At 53.3% G+C, this 15,931-nt stretch overlaps 11 non-coding genes and 17 pseudogenes across 11 annotated transcripts; all 28 read left to right on the forward strand.

The window, feature by feature from the left end:
- The first annotated feature begins 109 nt into the window (after positions 1 to 109).
- LOC135602865 (5S ribosomal RNA) lies at positions 110 to 228 on the forward strand (annotated as a pseudogene).
- Positions 229 to 578: 350 nt separating this feature from the next.
- Positions 579 to 697, forward strand: LOC135601968 (5S ribosomal RNA; annotated as a pseudogene).
- Positions 698 to 1,047: 350 nt separating this feature from the next.
- On the forward strand, positions 1,048 to 1,166 carry LOC135603199 (5S ribosomal RNA; annotated as a pseudogene).
- Positions 1,167 to 1,516: 350 nt separating this feature from the next.
- On the forward strand, positions 1,517 to 1,635 carry LOC135603282 (5S ribosomal RNA; annotated as a pseudogene).
- Positions 1,636 to 1,985: 350 nt separating this feature from the next.
- On the forward strand, positions 1,986 to 2,104 carry LOC135602333 (5S ribosomal RNA; annotated as a pseudogene).
- Positions 2,105 to 2,455: 351 nt separating this feature from the next.
- Positions 2,456 to 2,574, forward strand: LOC135600793 (5S ribosomal RNA). Its single transcript, XR_010483107.1, has one exon. It is a non-coding gene; the product is annotated as a 5S ribosomal RNA (ribosomal RNA).
- Positions 2,575 to 2,924: 350 nt separating this feature from the next.
- LOC135600940 (5S ribosomal RNA) lies at positions 2,925 to 3,043 on the forward strand. The gene has a single exon (XR_010483249.1). It is a non-coding gene; the product is annotated as a 5S ribosomal RNA (ribosomal RNA).
- A 351-nt stretch (positions 3,044 to 3,394) lies between these two features.
- Positions 3,395 to 3,513, forward strand: LOC135602051 (5S ribosomal RNA; annotated as a pseudogene).
- Positions 3,514 to 3,863: 350 nt separating this feature from the next.
- On the forward strand, positions 3,864 to 3,982 carry LOC135600954 (5S ribosomal RNA). Its single transcript, XR_010483263.1, has one exon. It is a non-coding gene; the product is annotated as a 5S ribosomal RNA (ribosomal RNA).
- Positions 3,983 to 4,332: 350 nt separating this feature from the next.
- LOC135602866 (5S ribosomal RNA) lies at positions 4,333 to 4,451 on the forward strand (annotated as a pseudogene).
- Positions 4,452 to 4,801: 350 nt separating this feature from the next.
- On the forward strand, positions 4,802 to 4,920 carry LOC135602901 (5S ribosomal RNA; annotated as a pseudogene).
- A 351-nt stretch (positions 4,921 to 5,271) lies between these two features.
- On the forward strand, positions 5,272 to 5,390 carry LOC135602489 (5S ribosomal RNA; annotated as a pseudogene).
- A 350-nt stretch (positions 5,391 to 5,740) lies between these two features.
- LOC135600164 (5S ribosomal RNA) lies at positions 5,741 to 5,859 on the forward strand. The gene has a single exon (XR_010482491.1). It is a non-coding gene; the product is annotated as a 5S ribosomal RNA (ribosomal RNA).
- Positions 5,860 to 6,209: 350 nt separating this feature from the next.
- LOC135603390 (5S ribosomal RNA) lies at positions 6,210 to 6,328 on the forward strand (annotated as a pseudogene).
- A 350-nt stretch (positions 6,329 to 6,678) lies between these two features.
- LOC135600417 (5S ribosomal RNA) lies at positions 6,679 to 6,797 on the forward strand. Its single transcript, XR_010482739.1, has one exon. It is a non-coding gene; the product is annotated as a 5S ribosomal RNA (ribosomal RNA).
- Positions 6,798 to 7,147: 350 nt separating this feature from the next.
- On the forward strand, positions 7,148 to 7,266 carry LOC135602402 (5S ribosomal RNA; annotated as a pseudogene).
- A 350-nt stretch (positions 7,267 to 7,616) lies between these two features.
- On the forward strand, positions 7,617 to 7,735 carry LOC135601141 (5S ribosomal RNA). Its single transcript, XR_010483444.1, has one exon. It is a non-coding gene; the product is annotated as a 5S ribosomal RNA (ribosomal RNA).
- Positions 7,736 to 8,085: 350 nt separating this feature from the next.
- LOC135604292 (5S ribosomal RNA) lies at positions 8,086 to 8,204 on the forward strand (annotated as a pseudogene).
- Positions 8,205 to 8,553: 349 nt separating this feature from the next.
- LOC135601526 (5S ribosomal RNA) lies at positions 8,554 to 8,672 on the forward strand. The gene has a single exon (XR_010483817.1). It is a non-coding gene; the product is annotated as a 5S ribosomal RNA (ribosomal RNA).
- A 349-nt stretch (positions 8,673 to 9,021) lies between these two features.
- Positions 9,022 to 9,140, forward strand: LOC135601527 (5S ribosomal RNA). The gene has a single exon (XR_010483818.1). It is a non-coding gene; the product is annotated as a 5S ribosomal RNA (ribosomal RNA).
- A 350-nt stretch (positions 9,141 to 9,490) lies between these two features.
- Positions 9,491 to 9,609, forward strand: LOC135602528 (5S ribosomal RNA; annotated as a pseudogene).
- A 350-nt stretch (positions 9,610 to 9,959) lies between these two features.
- LOC135603553 (5S ribosomal RNA) lies at positions 9,960 to 10,078 on the forward strand (annotated as a pseudogene).
- Positions 10,079 to 10,428: 350 nt separating this feature from the next.
- LOC135603504 (5S ribosomal RNA) lies at positions 10,429 to 10,547 on the forward strand (annotated as a pseudogene).
- Positions 10,548 to 10,897: 350 nt separating this feature from the next.
- Positions 10,898 to 11,016, forward strand: LOC135602579 (5S ribosomal RNA; annotated as a pseudogene).
- A 350-nt stretch (positions 11,017 to 11,366) lies between these two features.
- Positions 11,367 to 11,485, forward strand: LOC135601038 (5S ribosomal RNA). The gene has a single exon (XR_010483344.1). It is a non-coding gene; the product is annotated as a 5S ribosomal RNA (ribosomal RNA).
- Positions 11,486 to 11,835: 350 nt separating this feature from the next.
- On the forward strand, positions 11,836 to 11,954 carry LOC135601528 (5S ribosomal RNA). The gene has a single exon (XR_010483819.1). It is a non-coding gene; the product is annotated as a 5S ribosomal RNA (ribosomal RNA).
- A 350-nt stretch (positions 11,955 to 12,304) lies between these two features.
- LOC135600865 (5S ribosomal RNA) lies at positions 12,305 to 12,423 on the forward strand. Its single transcript, XR_010483176.1, has one exon. It is a non-coding gene; the product is annotated as a 5S ribosomal RNA (ribosomal RNA).
- Positions 12,424 to 12,773: 350 nt separating this feature from the next.
- On the forward strand, positions 12,774 to 12,892 carry LOC135603153 (5S ribosomal RNA; annotated as a pseudogene).
- Positions 12,893 to 15,931: the final 3,039 nt, after the last annotated feature.

Here is a 15,931-nt window from a genome sequence, read left to right on the forward strand (position 1 = left end):
TTCGTGAACGTTCGAGAAAGCGCCGACAGTTTCGTGATGGGCAAGAGGCTCCGGACGTTGATGCGCCGACCGCGACGTGCACATAGGCGAGGGACGAAGCTCGCGAAACGGGTGCGATAATGGCAGCACTAAATCACCGAATCCCATCAAAACACCGAAGTTAAGCGTGCTTGGGCCAGAGTAGTACTACGATGGGTGACCCCCTGGGAAGTCCTCGTGTTGCACTCCTTTTTGCATCCCGGGATACGAAACATCTCCCGTAGAGCTCCGAGACATTTGTTTTGGGGCTGGAATTTTGCTGTGACCGCTACGCAGTCAATATCGAGGGGCTCGGAGAGAGCTTTCCGGATTGGGGTCGCAATAGCGATTCCGAGATCGTTCTAGATAGTGCCGATGGTTTCGGCACTCGCTTTCCGTGACCGATACGCAGTCGTCGGGCTAGGGCTCGGAGAGAGCTTGCAATAGGGATTTCGTGAACGCTCGAGAAAGCGACGACGGTTTCATGACGGGCAAGAGGCTCCGGACGTTGATGCGCCGACCGCGACGTGCATATAGGCGAGGGACGAAGCTCGCGAAACGGGTGCGATAATGGCAGCACTAAATCGCCGGATCCCATCAAAACACCGAAGTTAAGCGTGCTTGGGCCAGAGTAGTACTACGATGGGTGACCCCCTGGGAAGTCCTCGTGTTGCACTCCTTTTTGCTTCCCGGGATACGAAACATCTCCCGTAGAGCTCCGAGACGATTGTTTTGGGGCTGGAAATTTGCTGTGACCGCTACGCGGTCAGTATCGAGGGGCTCGGAGAGAGCTTTCCGGATTGGGGTCGCAATAGCGATTCCGAGATCGTTCTAGAAAGTGCCGATGGTTTCGGCACGTGCTTGCCGTGATCGATACGCAGTCGTCGGGCTACGGCTCGGAGAGAGCTTGCAATAGGGATTTCGTGAACGTTCGAGAAAGCGCCGACGGTTTCGTGACGGGCAAGAGGCTCGGGACGTTGATACGCCGACCGCAACGTGCACATAGGTGAGGGACGAAGCATGCGAAACGGGTTCGATAATGCCAGCACTAAATCACCGGATCCCATCAAAACACCGAAGTTAAGCGTGCTTGGGCCAGAGTAGTACTACGATGGGTGACCCCCTGGGAAGTCATCGTGTTGCACTCCTTTTTACGTCCCGTGATACGAAACATCTCCCGTAGAGCTCCGAGACGATTGTTTTGGGGCTAGAAATTTGCTGTGACCGTTACGTAGTCAGTATCGAGGGGCTCGGAGAGAGCTTTCCGGATTGGGGTCGCAATAGCGATTCCGAGATCGTTCTAGAAAGTGCCGATGGTTTCGGCACGCGCTTGCCGTGTCCGATACGCAGTCGTCGGGCTAGGGCTCGGAGAGAGCTTGCAATAGGGATTTCGTGAACGTTCGAGAAAGCGCCGACGGTTTCGTGACGGGCAAGAGGCTCCGGACGTTGATACGCCGACCGCAACTTGCACATAGGTGAGGGACGAAGCATGCGAAACGGGTGCGATAATGCCAGCACTAAATCACCGGATCCCATCAAAACACCGAAGTTAAGCGTGCTTGGGCCAGAGTAGTACTACGATGGGTGACACCCTGGGATGTCCTCGTGTTGCACTCCTTTTTGCATCCCGGGATACGAAACATCTCCCGTAGAGCTCCGAGACGTTTGTTTTGGGGCTGAAAATTTGCTGTGACCGCTACGCGGTCAGTATCGAGGGGCTCGGAGAGAGCTTTCCGGATTGGGGTCGCAATAGCGATTCCGAGATCGTTCTAGATAGTGCCGATGGTTTCGGCACGCGCTTTCCGTGACCGATACGCAGTCGTCGGGCTAGGGCTCGGAGAGAGCTTGCAATAGGGATTTCGTGAACGTTCGAGAAAGCGCCGACGGTTTCGTGACGGGCAAGAGGCTCCGGACGTTGATGCGCCGACCGCGACGTGCATATAGGCGAGGGACGAAGCTCGCGAAACGGGTGCGATAATGGCAGCACTAAATCGCCGGATCCCATCAAAACACCGAAGTTAAGCGTGCTTGGGCCAGAGTAGTACTACGATGGGTGACCCCCCGGGAAGTCCTCGTGTTGCACTCCTTTTTGCATCCCGGGATACGAAACATCTCCCGTAGAGTTCCGAGACGATTGTTTTGGGGCTGGAAATTTGCTGTGACCGCTACGCAGTCAGTATCGAGGGGCTCGGAGAGAGCTTTCCGGATTGGGGTCGCAATAGCGATTCCGAGATCGTTCTAGAAAGTGCCGATGGTTTCGGCACGCGCTTTCCGTGACCGATACGCAGTCGTCGGGCTAGGGCTCGGAGAGAGCTTGCAATAGGGATTTCGTGAACGTTCGAGAAAGCGACGACGGTTTCATGACGGGCAAGAGGCTTCCGGACGTTGATGCGCCGACCGCGACGTGCACATAGGCGAGGGACGAAGCTCGCGGAACGGGTGCGATAATGTCAGCACTAAATCACCGGATCCCATCAAAACACCGAAGTTAAGCGTGCTTGGGCCAGAGTAGTACTACGATGGGTGACCCCCTGGGAAGTCCTCGTGTTGCACTCCTTTTTGCTTCCCGGGATACGAAACATCTCCCGTAGAGCTCCGAGACGTTTGTTTTGGGGCTGGAAATTTGCTGTGACCGCTACGCAGACAGTATCGAGGGGCTCAGAGAGAGCTTTCCGGATTGGGGTTGCAATATTGATTCCGAGATTGTTCTAGAAAGTGCCGATGGTTTCGGCACGCGCTTGCCGTGACCGATACGCAGTCGTCTGGCTAGGGCTCGGAGAGAGCTTGCAATAGGGATTTCGTGAACGTTCGAGAAAGCGCCGACGGTTTTGTGACGGGCAAGAGGCTCTGGACGTTGATGCGCCGACCGCGACGTGCACATAAGCGAGGGACGAAGCTCGCGAAACGGGTGCGATAATGCCAGCACTAAATCATCGGATCCCATCAAAACACCGAAGTTAAGCGTGCTTGGGCCAGAGTAGTACTACGATGGGTGACCCCCTGGGAAGTCCTCGTGTTGCACTCCTTTTTGCATCCCGGGATACGAAACATCTCCCGTAGAGCTCCGAGACGTTTGTTTTGGGGCTGGAAATTTGCTGTGACCGCTACGCAGTCAGTATCGAGGGGCTCGGAGAGAGCTTTCCGGATTGGGGTTGCAATAGCGATTCCGAGATCATTCTAGAAAGTGCCGATGGTTTCGGCACGCGCTTGCCGTGACCGATACGCAGTCGTCGGGCTAGGGCTCGGAGAGAGCTTGCAATAGGGATTTCGTGAACGTTCGAGAAAGCGACGACGGTTTCATGACGAGCAAGAGGCTTCCGGACGTTGATGCGCCGACCGCGACGTGGACATAGGCGAGGGACGAAGCTCGCGGAACGGGTGCGATAATGCTAGCACTAAATCACCGGATCCCATCAAAACACCGAAGTTAAGCGTGCTTGGGCCAAAGTAGTACTACGATGGGTGACCCCTTGGGAAGTCCTCGTGTTGCACTCCTTTTTGCTTCCCGGGATACGAAACATCTCCCGTAGAGCTCCGAGACGATTGTTTTGGGGCTGGAAATTTGCTGTGACCGCTACGCGGTCAGTATCGAGGGGCTCGGAGAGAGCTTTCCGGATTGGGGTCGCAATAGCGATTCCGAGATCGTTCTAGAAAGTGCCGACGGTTTCGGCACGTGCTTGCCGTGATCGATACGCAGTCGTCGGGCTAGGGCTCGGAGAGAGCTTGCAATAGGGATTTCGTGAACGTTCGAGAAAGCGCCGACGGTTTCGTGATGGGCAAGAGGCTCCGGACGTTGATGCGCCGACCGCGACGTGCACATAGGCGAGGGACGAAGCTCGCGGAACGGGTGCGATAATGCTAGCACTAAATCACCGGATCCCATCAAAACACCGAAGTTAAGCGTGCTTGGGCCAGAGTAGTACTACGATGGGTGACCCCTTGGGAAGTCCTCGTGTTGCACTCCTTTTTGCTTCCCGGGATACGAAACATCTCCCGTAGAGCTCCGAGCCGATTGTTTTGGGGCTGGAAATTTGCTGTGACCGCTACGCGGTCAGTATCGAGGGGCTCGGAGAGAGCTTTCCGGATTGGGGTCGCAATAGCGATTCCGAGATCGTTCTAGAAAGTGCCGACGGTTTCGGCACGTGCTTGCCGTGATCGATACGCAGTCGTCGGGCTAGGGCTCGGAGAGAGCTTGCAATAGGGATTTCGTGAACGTTCAAGAAAGCGCCGACAGTTTCGTGATGGGCAAGAGGCTCCGGACGTTGATGCGCCGACCGCGACGTGCACATACGCGAGGGACGAAGCTCGCGAAACGGGTGCGATAATGGCAGCACTAAATCACCGAATCCCATCAAAACACCGAAGTTAAGCGTGCTTGGGCCAGAGTAGTACTACGATGGGTGACCCCCTGGGAAGTCCTCGTGTTGCACTCCTTTTTGCATCCCGGGATACGAAACATCTCCCGTAGAGCTCCGAGACGTTTGTTTTGGGGCTGGAATTTTGCTGTGACCGCTACGCAGTCAATATCGAGGGGCTCGGAGAGAGCTTTCCGGATTGGGGTCGCAATAGCGATTCCGAGATCGTTCTAGATAGTGCCGATGGTTTCGGCACTCGCTTTCCGTGACCGATACGCAGTCGTCGGGCTAAGGCTCGGAGACAGCTTGCAATAGGGATTTCGTGAACGTTCGAGAAAGCGCCGACGGTTTCGTGACGGGCAAGAGGCTCCGGACGTTGATGCGCCGACCGCGACGTGCATATAGGCGAGGGACGAAGCTCGCGAAACGGGTGCGATAATGGCAGCACTAAATCACCGGATCCCATCAAAACACCGAAGTTAAGCGTGCTTGGGCCAAAGTAGTACTACGATGGGTGACCCCCCGGGAAGTCCTCGTGTTGCACTCCTTTTTGCATCCCGGGATACGAAACATCTCCCGTAGAGCTCCGAGACGATTGTTTTGGGGCTGGAAATTTGCTGTGACCGCTACGCAGTCAGTATCGAGGGGCTCGGAGAGAGCTTTCCGGATTGGGGTCGCAATAGCGATTCCAAGATCGTTCTAGAAAGTGCCGATGGTTTCGGCACGCGCTTTCCGTGACCGATACGCAGTCGTCGGGCTAGGGCTCGGAGAGAGCTTGCAATAGGGATTTCGCGAACGCTCGAGAAAGCGACGACGGTTTCATGACGGGCAAGAGGCTTCCGGACGTTGATGCGCCGACCGCGACGTGCACATAGGCGAGGGACGAAGCTCGCGGAACGGGTGCGATAATGGCAGCACTAAATCACCGGATCCCATCAAAACACCGAAGTTAAGCATGCTTGGGCCAGAGTAGTACTACGATGGGTGACCCCCTGGGAAGTCCTCGTGTTGCACTCCTTTTTGCTTCCCGGGATACGAAACATCTACCGTAGAGCTCCGAGACGTTTGTTTTGGGACTGGAAATTTGCTGCAACCGCTACGCAGTCAGTATCGAGGGGCTCGGAGAGAGCTTTCCGGATTGGGGTTGCAATAGCGATTCCGAGATCGTTCTATAAAGTGCCGATGGTTTCGGCACGCGCTTGCCGTGACCGATACGCAGTCGTCGGGCTAGGGCTCGGAGAGAGCTTGCAATAGGGATTTCGTGAACGTTCGAGAAAGCGCCGACGGTTTCGTGACGGGCAAGAGGCTCCAGACGTTGATACGCCGACCGCAATGTGCACATAGGTGAGGGACGAAGCACGCGAAACGGGTGCGATAATGCCAGCACTAAATCACCGGATCCCATCAAAACACCGAAGTTAAGCGTGCTTGGGCCAGAGTAGTACTACGATGGGTGACCCCCTGGGAAGTCCTCGTGTTGCACTCCTTTTTGCTTCCCGGGATACGAAACATTTCCCGTAGAGCTCCGAGATGTTTGTTTTGGGGCTGGAAATTTGCTGTGACCGCTACGCAGTCAGTATCGAGGGGCTCGGAGAGAGCTTTCCGGATTGGGGTCGCAATAGCGATTCCGAGATCGTTCTAGAAAGTGTCGATGGTTTTGGCACGCGCTTTCCGTGATCGATACGCAGTCGTCGGGCTAGGGCTCGGAGAGAGCTTGCAATAGGGATTTCGTGAACGTTCGAGAAAGCGTCGACGGTTTCGTGACGGGCAAGAGGCTCCGGACGTTGATGCGCCGACCGCGACGTGCACATACGCGAGGGACGAAGCTCGCGAAACGGGTGCGATAATGGCAGCACTAAATCACCGGATCCCATCAAAACACCGAAGCTAAGCGTGCTTGGGCCAGAGTAGTACTACGATGGGTGACCCCCTGGGAAGTCCTCGTGTTCCACTCCTTTTTGCATCCCGGGATACGAAACATCTCCCGTAGAGCTCCGAGACGATTGTTTTGGGGCTGGAAATTTGCTTTGACCGATACGCAGTCAGTATCGAGGGGCTCAAAGAGAGCTTTCCGGATTGGGGTCGCAATAGCGATTCCGAGATCATTCTAGAAAGTGCCGATGGTTTCGGCACGAGCTTTCCGTGACCGATACGCAGTCGTCGGGCTAGGGCTCGGAGAGAGCTTGCAATAGGGATCTCGTGAATGTTCGAGAAAGCGACGACGGTTTCGTGACGGGCAAGAGGCTCCGGACGTTGATGTTCCGACCGCGACGTGCACATAGGCGAGGGACGAAGCTCGCGGAACGGGTGCGATAATGCCAGCACTAAATCACCGGATCCCATCAAAACTCCGAAGTTAAGCGTGCTTGGGCCAGAGTAGTACTAGGATGGGTGACCCCCTGGGAAGTCCTCGTGTTGCACTCCTTTTTGCTTCCCGGGATACGAAACATCTCCCGTAGAGCTCCGAGACGATTGTTTTGGGGCTGGAAATTTGCTGTGACCGCTATGCAGTCAGTATCGAGGGGCTCGGAGAGAGCTTTCCGGATTGGGGTCGCAATAGCGATTCCGAGATCGTTCTAGAAAGTGCCGATGGTTTCGGCACGTGCTTGCCATGATCGATACGCAGTCGTCGGGCTAGGGCTCGGAGAGAGCTTGCAATAGGGATTTCGTGAAAGTTCGAGAAAGCGCCGACGGTTACGTGACGGGCAAGAGGCTCCGGACGTTGATACGCCAACCGCAACGTGCACATAGGTGAGGGACGAAGCACGCGAAACGGGTGCGATAATGCCAGCACTAAATCACCGGATCCCGTCAAAACACCGAAGTGAAGCGTGCTTGGCCCAGAGTAGTACCACGATGGGTGACCCCCTGGGAAGTCCTCGTGTTGCACTCCTTTTTGCTTCCCGGGATATGAAACATCTCCCGTAGAGCTCCGAGACGATTGTTTTGGGGCTGGAAATTTGCTGTGACCGCTACGCAGTCAGTATCGAGGGGCTCGGAGAGAGCTTTCCGGATTGGGGTCGCAATAGCGATTCCGAGATCGTTCTAGAAAGTGCCGATGGTTTCGGCACGTGCTTGCCGTGATCGATACGCAGTCGTCGGGCTAGGGCTCGGAGAGAGCTTGCAATAGGGATTTCGTGAACGTTCGAGAATGCGCCGACGGTTTCGTGACGGGCAAGAGGCTCCGGACGTTGATACGCCGACCGCAACGTGCACATAGGTGAGGGACGAAGCACGCGAAACGGGTGCGATAATGCCAGCACTAAATCACTGGATCCCATCAAAACACCGAAGTGAAGCGTGCTTGGGCCAGAGTAGTACTACGATGGGTGACCCCCTGGGAAGTCCTCGTGTTGCACTCCTTTTTGCTTCCCGGGATACGAAACATCTCCCGTAGAGCTCCGAGACGATTGTTTTGGGGCTGGAAATTTGCTGTGACCGCTACGCAGTCAGTATCGAGGGGCTCGGAGAGAGCTTTCCGGATTGGGGTCGCAATAGCGATTCCGAGATCGTTCTAGAAAGTGCCGATGGATTCGGTACGTGCTTGCCGTGATCGATACGCAGTCGTCGGGCTAGGGCTCGGAGAGAGCTTGCAATAGGGATTTCGTGAACGTTCGAGAAAGCGCCGACGGTTTCGTGACGGGCAAGAGGCTCCGGACGTTGATGCGCCGACCGTGACGTGCACATAGGCGAGGGACGAAGCTCGCGAAACGGGTGCGATCATGGCAGCACTAAATCACTGGATCCCATCAAAACACCGAAGTTTAGCGTGCTTGGGCCAGAGTAGTACTACGATGGGTGACCCCCTGGGAAGTCCTCAGGTTGCACTCCTTTTTGCATCCCGGGATACGAAACATCTCCCGTAGAGCTCCGAGACGATTGTTTTGGGGCTGGAAATTTGCTGTGACCGCTACGCAGTTAGTATCGAGGGGCACGGAGAGAGCTTTCGGATTGGGGTCGCAATAGCGATTCCGAGATCGTTCTAGAAAGTGCCGATGGTTTCGGCACGTGCTTGCCGTGATCGATACGCAGTCGTCGGGCTAGGGCTCAGAGAGAGCTTGCAATAGGGATTTCGTGAATATTCGAGAAAGCGCCGACGGTTTCATGACGGGCAAGAGGCTCCGGACGTTGATGCGCCGACCGCGACGTGAACATAGGCGAAGGACGAAGCTCGCGAAACGGGTGCGATAATGGCAGCACTAAATCACCGGATCCCATCAAAACACCGAAGTTAAGCGTGCTTGGGCCAGAGTAGTACTACGATGGGTGACCCCCTGGGAAGTCCTCGTGTTGCACTCCTTTTTGCATCCCGGGATACGAAACATCTCCCGTAGAGCTCCGAGACGATTGTTTTGGGGCTGGAAATTTGCAGTGACCGCTATGCAGTCAGTATCGAGGGGCTCGGAGAAGCTTTCCGGATTGGGGTCGCAATAGCGATTCCGAGATCGTTCTAGAAAGTGCCGATGGATTCGGTACGTGCTTGCCGTGATCGATACGCAGTCGTCGGGCTAGGGCTCGGAGAGAGCTTGCAATAGGGATTTCGTGAACGTTCGAGAAAGCGCCGACGGTTTCGTGACGGGCAAGAGGCTCCGGACGTTGATGCGCCGACCGCGACGTGCACATAGGCGAGGGACGAAGCTCGCGGAACGGGTGCGATAATGGCAGCACTAAATCACCGGATCCCATCAAAACACCGAAGTTAAGCGTGCTTGGGCCAGAGTAGTACTACGATGGGTGACCCCCTGGGAAGTCCTCGTGTTGCACTCCTTTTTGCATCCCGGGATACGAAACATCTCCTGTAGAGCTCCGAGACGGTTGTTTTGGGGCTGGAAATTTGCTTTGACCGCTACGCAGTCAGTATCGAGGGGCTCAGAGAGAGCTTTCCGGATTGGGGTTGCAATAGCGATTCCGAGATCGTTCTAGAAAGTGCCGATGGCTTCGGCACGTGCTTGCCGTGATCGATACGCAGTCGTCGGGCTAGGGCTCGGAGAGAGCTTGCAATAGGGATTTCGTGAACGTTCGAGAAAGCGCCGACGGTTTCGTGACGGGCAAGAGGCTCCGGACGTTGATGCGCCGACCCCGACGTGCACATAGGCGAGGGACGAAGCTCACGAAACGGGTGCGATAATGGCAGCACTAAATCACCAGATCCCATCAAAACACCGAAGTTAAGCGTGCTTGGGCCAGAGTAGTACTACGATGGGTGACCCCTTGGGAAGTCCTCGTGTTGCACTCCTTTTTGCATCCCGGGATACGAAACATCTCCCGTAGAGCACCGAGACGATTGTTTTGGGGCTGGAAATTTGCTATGACCGCTACGCAGTCAGTATCGAGGGGCTCGGAGAGAGCTATCCGGATTGGGGTCGCAATAGCGATTCCGAGATCGTTCTAGAAAGTGCCGATGGATTCGGTACGTGCTTGCCGTGATCGATACGCAGTCGTCGGGCTAGGGCTCGGAGAGAGCTTGCAATAGGGATTTCATGAACGTTCGAGAAAGCGCCGACGGTTTCATGACGGGCAAGAGGCTCCGAACGTTTATGCGCCGACCGCGACGTGCACATAGGCGAGGGACGAAGCTCGCGGAACGGGTGCGATAATGGCAGCACTAAATCACCGGATCCCATCAAAACACCGAAGTTAAGCGTGCTTGGGCCAGAGTAGTACTACGATGGGTGACCCCCTAGTAAGTCCTCGTGTTGCACTCCTTTTTGCATCCCGGGATACGAAACATCTCCCGTAGAGCTCCGAGACGTTTGTTTTGGGGCAGGAAATTTGCTTTGACCGATACGCAGTCAGTATCGAGGGGCTCAAAGAGAGCTTTCCGGATTGGGGTTGCAATAGCGATTCCGAGATCGTTCTAGAAAGTGCCGATGGTTTCGGCACGTGCTTGCCGTGATCGATACGCAGTCATCGGGCTAGGGCTCGGAGAGAGCTTGCAATAGGGATTTCTTGAACGTTCGAGAAAGCGCCGACGGTTTCGTGACGGGCAAGAGGCTCCGGACGTTGATTCGCCGACCACGACGTGCACATAGTCGAGGGACGAAGCTCGCGAAACGGGTGCGATAATGGCAGAACTAAATCACTGGATCCCATCAAAACACCGAAGTTAAGTGTGCTTGGGCCAGAGTAGTACTACGATGGGTGACCCCCTGGGAAGTCCTCGTGTTGCACTCCTTTTTGCATCCCGGGATACGAAACATCTCCCGTAGAGCTCCGAGACGATTGTTTTGGGGCTGGAAATTTGCTGTGACCGCTACGCTGTCAGTATCGAGGGGCTCGGAGAGAGCTTTCCGGATTGGGGTTGCAATAGCGATTCCGAGATCGTTCTAGAAAGTGCCGATGGTTTCGGCACGTGCTTGCCGTGATCGATACGCAGTCATCGGGCTAAGGCTCGGAGAGAGCTTGCAATAGGGATTTCGTGAACGTTCGAGAAAGCGCCGACGGTTTCGTGACGGGCAAGAGGCTCTGGACGCTGATGCGCCGACCGTGACGTGCACATAGGCGAGGGACGAAGCTCGCGATACGGGTGCGATAATGGTAGCACTAAATCACTGGATCCCATCAAAACACCGAAGTTAAGCGTGCTTGGGCCAGAGTAGTACTACGATGGGTGACCCCCTGGGAAGTCCTTGTGTTGCACTCCTTTTTGCATCCCGGGATACGAAACATCTCCAGTAGAGCTCCGAGATGATTGTTTTGGGGCTGGAAATTTGCTGTGACCGCTACGTAGTCAGTATCGAGGGGCTCGGAGAGAGCTTTCCGAATTGGGGTCGCAATAGCGATTCCGAGATCATTCTAGAAAGTGCCGATGGATTCGGTACGTGCTTGCCGTGATCGATACGCAGTCGTCGGGCTAGGGCTCGGAGAGAGCTTGCAATAGGGATTTCGTGAACGTTCGAGAAAGCGCCGACGGTTTCGGGACGGGCAAGAGGCTCCGGACGTTGACGCGCCGACCGCGACGTGCACATAGGCGAGGGACAAAGCTCGCGAAACGGGTGCGATAATGCCAGCACTAAATCACCAGATCCCATCAAAACACCGAAGTTAAGCGTGCTTGGGCCAGAGTAGTACTACGATGGGTGACCCCTTGGGAAGTCCTCGTGTTGCACTCCTTTTTGCATCCCGGGATACGAAACATCTCACGTAGAGCTCCGAGACGTTTGTTTTGGGGCTGGAAATTTGCTGTGACCGCTACGCAGTCAGTATCGAGGGGCTCGGAGAGAGTTTTCCGGATTGGGGTCGCAATAGCGATTCCGAGATCGTTCTAGAAAGTGCCGATGGATTCGGTACGTGCTTGCCGTGATTGATACGCAGTCGTCGGGCTAGGGCTCGGAGAGAGCTTGCAATAGGGATTTCGTGAACGTTCGAGAAAGCGCCGACGGTTTCGTGACGGGTAAGAGGCTCCGGACGTTGATGCGCCGACCGCGACGTGCACATAGGCGAGGGACGAAGCTCGTGGAACGGGTGCGATAATGGCAGCACTAAATCACCGGATCCCATCAAAACACCGAAGTTAAGCGTGCTTGGGCCAGAGTAGTACTACGATGGGTGACCCCCTGGGAAGTCCTCGTGTTGCACTCCTTTTTCCATCCCGGGATACGAAACATCTCCCGTAGAGCTCTGAGATGATTGTTTTGGGGCTGGAAATTTGCTGTGACCGCTACGCAGTCAGTATCGAGGGGCACGGAGAGAGCTCTCCGGATTGGGGTCGCAATAGCGATTCCGAGATCGTTCTAGAAAGTGCCGACGGTTTCGGCACGCGCTTGCCATGACCGATACGCAGTCGTCGGGCTAGGGCTCGGAGAGAGCTTGCAATAGGGATTTCGTGAACGTTCGAGAAAGCGACGACGGTTGCGTGACGGGCAAGAGGCTCCGGACGTTGATGCGCCGACCGCGACGTGCACATAGGCGAGGGACGAAGCTCGCGAAACGGGTGCGATAATGCCAGCACTAAATCACCAGATCCCATCAAAACACCGAAGTTAAGCGTGCTTGGGCCAGAGTAGTACTACGATGGGTGACCCCCTGGGAAGTCCTCGTGTTGCACTCCTTTTTGCATCCCGGGATACGAAACATCTCCCGTAGAGCTCCGAGACGATTGTTTTGGGGCTGGAAATTTGCTGTCACCGCTACGCAGTCAGTATCGAGGGGCTCAGAGAGAGCTTTCCGGATTGGGGTCGCAATAGCGATTCCGAGATCGTTCTAGAAAGTGCCGATGGTTTCGGCACGTGCTTGCCGTGATCGATACGCAGTCATCAGGCTAGGGCTCGGAGAGAGCTTGCAATAGGGATTTCGTGAACGTTCGAGAAAGCGCCGACGGTTTCGTGACGGGCAAGAGGATCCGGACGTTGATGCGCCGACCGTGACGTGCACATAGGCGAGGGACGAAGCTCGCGAAACGGGTGCGATAATGGTAGCACTAAATCACTGGATCCCATCAAAACACCGAAGTTAAGCGTGCTTGGGCCAGAGTAGTACTACGATGGGTGACCCCCCGGGAAGTCCTCGTGTTGCACTCCTTTTTGCATCCCGGGATACGAAACATCTCCCGTAGAGCTCCGAGACGATTGTTTTGGGGCTGGAAATTTGCTGTCACCGCTACGCAGTCAGTATTGAGGGGCACGGAGAGAGCTTTCCGGATTGGGGTCGCAATAGCGATTCCGACATCGTTCTAGAAAGTGCCGATGGTTTCGGCACGCGCTTGCCGTGACCGATACGCAGTCGTCGGGCTAGGGCTCGGAGAGAGCTTGCAATAGGGATTTCATGAACGTTCGAGAAAGCGACGACGGTTTCATGACGGGCAAGAGGCTCCGGACGTTGATGCGCCGACCGCGACGTGCACATAGGCGAGGGACGAAGCTCGCGGAACGGTGTTAGAACCCTTGCAGATTCTAAACTTGGGGTTGATCTCTTTAGGGGATCGGCCTCCTTGGAACTCTATAGGGGTTCCTCCCTCCAAGTTGCTGCTCAAAGGCTGCAGAAAAGATTCATCTATTGCTTGAGAAAAGAGAAGGAATACATGGCTATTTATAGGGCTTCTAAACCCTAACTCCTAATAGGACTCCTACTTAAGACTCTTACTTCTAACCAACTCCTAATAGGACTCCTACTCAAGACTCCTTTTCCCTTACAACTCCTAATTCTTCTCTAAGAAAAAACCTCCTACATGAATGTCCCTCTCAATTAGGACTCTCCTAACTAGAGTCCTAACAGAATGTCCTTCTCAATTAGGACTCTCCTAGCTAGAGTCCTAACAGAATGTCCCTCTCAATTAGGACTCTCCTAGCTAAAGTCCTAACAGTTTTACATGAATGTCCCTCTCAATTAGGACTCTCCAAGCTAGAGTCCTAACAGACCCGCCCTCTTCAAATCAGCCTTGTCCTCGAGGCTGATGATTCATGAATTCTGGGAATTTGATCTTCAAGTCGTCATAGTTCTCCCAAGTGGCATTTTCTTTTGGTAGGTTCGCCCACTGTATTAGCACTTCATTAGTGGGTCGTCGTCGTCGAGTCACGATCCGTCGATCAATAATGACACTTGGCTGGGTCTGGAGTTCTCTTTGGGTAGTCATATTTGGTGGGTGGCTTTGGGCTGTCTCCAAGCACCTGTTTAAAACTTCCGGTTGGCTGTTGGTTTGTGGGTGATATGTCGTACTCCTTTTCAATTTAGTACCCTGCATATAGAATAACTTTGTCCAAAATCTGCTATTGAAGATGCAAGTAGAATTTGTCACAAGCACAATGCGTCCCTTATAGTGTAATTCTTTTGAGTCCCAATTGTAATGAGCCACGGAGCTTCGTGCTTCCTCCAAATATATATATATATATATATATATATTTTTTTACTAGTCTCCGAATCTTCCTGCCATTCCATCTTAATATCCTCAAGGAAGTCACTGGTTGGAAGTAAAATGACTGAAAATTCAGCTTGCTCAGGTAGCTGCGAAAGCGCATCTGCAACAACATTCTCTTTCCACATTTTGTAAGTTATTTCATAATCAAATCCAAGAAGTTTTGTTACCCATTTTTGCTGCTTGGGGGAAGATATCTTCTGCTCCAAGAGATATTTTAGGCTTTTATGGTCGGTCTTGATTTGAAAGTATCGCCTGATCAAGTACAATCTCCACCTCGTTGCTGCGCGCACAATGGCGAGCATCTCCTTATCATATGTTGACTTATTTTGATAGGAGGGAGATAATGCCTTGCTAGTGTATGCGAGTGGTCGACCATCTTGCATGAGAATGACTCCAATTCTGACTCCAGATGTGTCGGCCTCAATAATGAAGGGTCGGTTGAAATCTGGTAGTGTTAGCACCGGCGTCGTCGTTATGGCTGCCTTAAGTTTGTCAAAGGCAGCGGAGGCTCTGTCCAACCATTGGAAGACATCTTTTTCTAGTAAGGAAGTAAGTGGTGCACTGATCTTTCCATAGTTTTTCACGAACTTGCGGTAGTAGCCTGTTAAACCCAAAAAGCCATATAGCAATTTTATGTTTCTCGAGGTCAGCCAGTTTTGCATTGCTCCAATTTTGAAGGGGTCCACTGCCACACCTTCCTCTGATATGATATGCCCAAGATATTCCACCTTTTGTTGCAGAAAGCAAAAATTCGTGGTTGTTGTGTGTTCAAAAGGTGGTTTTCCGTATGTCTTCTTCGCATGCTCGTATTTGATGATACCCGGATCAAAGGTCCAGCTTTGTAAAGATTTATGCTCCCTTTCATCTAGCAATTCATCTACTATTGGAATAAAGTATTTGTCCTTGATGATTATGCCATTGAGAGCTCGGTAATCAACACATATTCGCCTTGTTCCGTCCTTCTTGCGTACAAGTAGCACCGGCGAAGAGTAGAGGTTGCAACTTGGCCGAATAACTCCTGTTTCGAGCATCTCTTTTATAATCCTTTCTATTTCATCCTTCTGGAGATGTGGATACTGATATGGCTGAGCATTTGCTGAAGATTTGCCTGGAAGAATCATTATACAATGATCATGCCGACAGGTAAGAGGTAGGTTGCGCGGTTCGTTAAATATATTTAAAAATTCAGCAAGCAAAGGAAGTAGATTTGGATCTTCAAATTCTGTTGGCTCTCCCTTAGTTTGCTGCTCAAGTTGTACCAAAAAGCCGCTGCATGCTTTATGCAAAACATTCTCCATTTGTTGTGTGCAAATCGTTGTTATGTCGCCCCCACGTTTCCCGTGCAATGTCACCTGTTTCTCCTTACTGTAAAATTTCATAATTAGTTTCATAAAATTCCAGGAAATATCACCTAATGTCGTCAACCATTTAATTCTGAGCATGGCCTCATGATTGTTAAGAGGGAGAAGGAAGAAATCTGCAATTATCTCTTGGTCCTGCAGCAATAGTTTCTCCTGCAAGCGCCTATGATCACAATTCAAAATTCGTCCGTCGGTGACCTTAACATCAAACCTGCAGCGATTCTCGATAGGTAATGATATCCGAACAGCAAGCTTACTATTTAGGAAGTTAGTAGTACTGCCCGTGTCGATGAGAACAGTGATTGGTTGTTGTTTGAGAAGGCCTTCAATTTTCATCGTTTGCG

Source organism: Musa acuminata, chromosome BXJ2-1, assembly GCF_036884655.1.
Source record: "Musa acuminata AAA Group cultivar baxijiao chromosome BXJ2-1, Cavendish_Baxijiao_AAA, whole genome shotgun sequence".
Lineage (NCBI taxonomy): Eukaryota > Viridiplantae > Streptophyta > Magnoliopsida > Zingiberales > Musaceae > Musa > Musa acuminata.